This window comes from Carcharodon carcharias, chromosome 6, assembly GCF_017639515.1.
Source record: "Carcharodon carcharias isolate sCarCar2 chromosome 6, sCarCar2.pri, whole genome shotgun sequence".
NCBI classification, from domain to species: domain Eukaryota; kingdom Metazoa; phylum Chordata; class Chondrichthyes; order Lamniformes; family Lamnidae; genus Carcharodon; species Carcharodon carcharias.
This window is the reverse complement of record NC_054472.1, coordinates 184,899,334-184,903,033: the sequence shown is the minus strand read 5'-3', so window position 1 is coordinate 184,903,033 and position 3,700 is coordinate 184,899,334.

Below are 3,700 nucleotides of genomic sequence, written 5' to 3'. Positions count from 1 at the left end.
CCACTTCCTCGTGCTTTTCCCACAGGTGGCTTTAGGCAGATGGCGGCTCTACCCCTCTCCCCCCACACACCACCCCACCCACGCCCGAGGCAAGTTAGCAGCCATTTTTAGAAGGGGTTTGGATTTAGCCAATAGCGCGCCTGCCCCCATCCCGCTTTATGTGCAGCTCGTCTCCACAGAAGGCGAGAGCACAGCGGGAGGTCAGAGCACCATAAGATTCATACACCCGCATTCACTCCGGAGGACCGCTTTGGCAATCTGTAGCCTGCAAAGGTACACAAATCTCTGTGATCCACCTGTAGACGAATCCACCGGATAGTACTGAGCGTGAAGGATTGGCTGCCACTCCCATCTTCAGTATCTTGTGTTACCCAGAGTACAATGTGTGGTTTTCATCATCTAACTTAAGGAGGGTCATACTTGCATTGGTGACAGTGCACCTAGAGTACTGTGTGCAGTTTTGGTCTCCTTACTTAAGTCCTTGCATTGAAGGCAGGACCACTAGGGTGATCTCTGGGGTGAAGGGGTTGCCTTATGAGAAGAGGTTGAGCAGGTTGGGCCTGCACTCATTGGAGTTTAAAAGAATGAGAGGCGACCTTACTGAAACATATAAGATTCTGAAAGGTCTTGATAAGGTGGATGCCAAGAGAACATTTCCTCTTGCGGGGGAATCTAGGACTAGGGAGCACAGTTTCAAAGTAAAGGTCAAACCAGCCATGATCTTATTGAATGGCAGAGCAGGCTTGAAGGGCCGAATAGCCTACTCGTGCCCTTCAGCCTTCACAGTGGGGCTGTCAGCTGTGCTTCACTTTGGGGTCTCGAGTTGACCCTCCAGCATCACTGGGCTGCCTGAGCACGGAGGAACATTACTAATTCCCTGCCTGCTCTAAGATTAAGCCAGCGGGTGTTCTATGATGCCGCGGTCTCAATGTTGTTGCTCTCGATTTGGCAAAGAAACAGTGATCCCCTGCAGAGCTCTCTCCTTACACTTATAATTCAGATTTGGTTCTGATATGGTTAGCATTAGGGACTTCATTGCCAACGCAATTCTGTTCTACTCTGAATCCCAGAATATAGCAGAATCCCAGCAGATGGCTCATAACAGGAAATTAAATGAATTATCCCAGCATCAGCAAAATGTCCTAAAAAACATTAAAAGGCAACTACTTAACTAAAACTAACCATAAAAATGCAACCAGGTCCTTAAGAAAATGAGTGTTTTCCACATTTGGTAGAGATTACGCATTTTCATTGGTTAAGGAATACAACAGTTATCATTTTGCAGGAACAGCAGTTTCATATAGTGAGGGCCTCAAAGAACTGTGTGTGTTTACTTACCTTCAATCATTTAATTGAAACTTAATAACTCTGTTATTGTGAACTTATCTCAGGGTTCATTGGCTTCTCACTCTAGAAGGAATCCTGCCAGAGGCAATGATCTTTTGTTCAAAAACACTTACTTACACGTTGCTATGGTACAGCAGTTTGTAAAGGCTGAATTATTTAAAACCCCGGAAAGAAACTTTAAACAAACTGTCATAACCTATATTTTCAATTGGTATGTTTTGAGTTGCAGCTCTAAAATCAGGAATAAGACCACCAGTTCTCAAGAGGTTTTTATATCAAACTAAATGAGATATTTATTAATTTGCAACAAATTAAACACATACACATGGCTACAAATTACTGCTATCATAACTTTTAACAGATTCCCAAATTAATCTCCACTAAAGCAACAATAACCAATAGACTAAAACAGAAACCAGGCAAAGCATTTTTCACCTTATAAATTAAAAATGAGGCTCCTTTCAATTTGGTCCTTCGCAGACACAGTGGTAGGGCTTACAGGTTTAGATCTTACATGCCTCTGACCTGCACACACACAACTCCTTTCTGTTATACCCAGCCTTTCTCTTTGAATGTGAATTTTCATTGTATCACCAGGCCCTTTGAATCCCTTTCATGGTATCAATTTTATTAGTAATATAAATATTGCTTGGTGTCTCCTAGCTAGGTACAAGATTTCACCCCCAGCCTTTGAATGGTTTATTCAACAAAATGAAAATGCACCCTTCACCTTACTCTTTACTTCTCAAAACTACCATCTATCAAAGCACTCAGGCTAAATGGCTTTAATCCAATTAACACACATACAGACTAAATTTCTAGTTTAAAAAATAATTTCCAATAACATTATATCTATTAATATCTCTTCCTGACATATGCTCACTATTTACAAATGTTAAATAAGACAAAGGCATAGCTGGAGGTACTCTCTTGAGTCTATGCATATGCTCAGTAGCCATCATTAGAGTTAACTCTACTTCTTTACTCTACAATAATAGGACTAGAGAATACAGACACAGCTAAGGCAGAGGTGTATTTAAGGGCAAGCGAGATAAACACATGAAAGAGAAGGGGATAGAAGGATATGTTGATGGGGTGAGATGAATTAGGGTGGGAGGAGGATTGGGTGGGGCATAAATACAACTGAACTGAATGGCCTGTTTCTGTAGAGTAGACTCAATGCAATTGGGCACGACCCATTTCTGCAGGCCCATAGTTTTCCAAGCATTAAAATTAATGAACAGAAAATTAGGCCTGTGAATTGGCTGTCTAGCTAATTTTGCTCTGGAAATGTTTGCGTAATTGACACTTGTATGTGGTTAGTTTAAGTGACTGACCTATGGAAACCACACATTTGCATGGAATGGCACTTTTCTATTTTGTTATCAACTGAACTTCCTACGAGACATAACAATGGTGTTATAAATGTTTGATAAAGACGTTCATCAAAATATTGCCATTCTTCTCAGAAGGAATTGCAAATATTCTGGTTGAGCCTGTTTGTCTTGTAAATTCTATATTGTGAGTCTACCCAGCCTGCGTGTTCTTTTTTATTGATTCATGGGATGTGGGCTTCGCTGGCTGGGTTAGCATTTATTGCCCATCCTGAGTTGCCCTTGAGAAGGTGGTGGTGAGCTGCCTTCTTGAACCGCTCAGTCCATGGGGTATAGGTACACCCACAGTGCTGTTAGGGAGGGAGTTGCAGGTTTTAACCCAGCAATAGTGGAGGAACAGCGATATATTTCCAAGTCAGGATGGTGGGTGGCTTGGAGGGGAACTTGCAGGTGGTGGTGCTCCCATCTATCTGCTGCCCTTGTCCTTCTAGATGGTAGTAGTCACAGGTTTGGAAGGTGCTATCTAAGGGGCCTTGGTGAATTCCTGCAGTGCATCTTGTAGTTGACATACACTGCTGCTACTGTGCGTTGGTGGTGGAGGAAGTAAATATTTGTGGATGTGGTACCAATCAAGTGGACTGCTTTGTCCTGGATGGTTTCAAGCTTCTTGAGTGTTGTGGGTACTGCACTCATCCAGGCAAGTGGGGAGTATTCCATCACACTCCTGACTTGTGCCTTGTAGATGGTGGACAGGCTTGGGGGAGTCAGGAGATGACTTACTTGTCACAGGATTCCTAGCTTCTGACCTGCTCTTGTAGCCACAGTATTAATATGGCTAGTCCATTTCAGTTCAGTTTCTGATCAATGGTAACCCCCAGAATGTTAATAGTGGGGGATTCAACAATGATAATGCCATTGAACGTCAAGGGGCGCTAGTTAGATTATCTCTTTTTGGAGATAGTCATTGCCTGGCACTTGTGTCGCGTGAATGTTTCTTGCCACTTGTCAGCCCAAGTTGG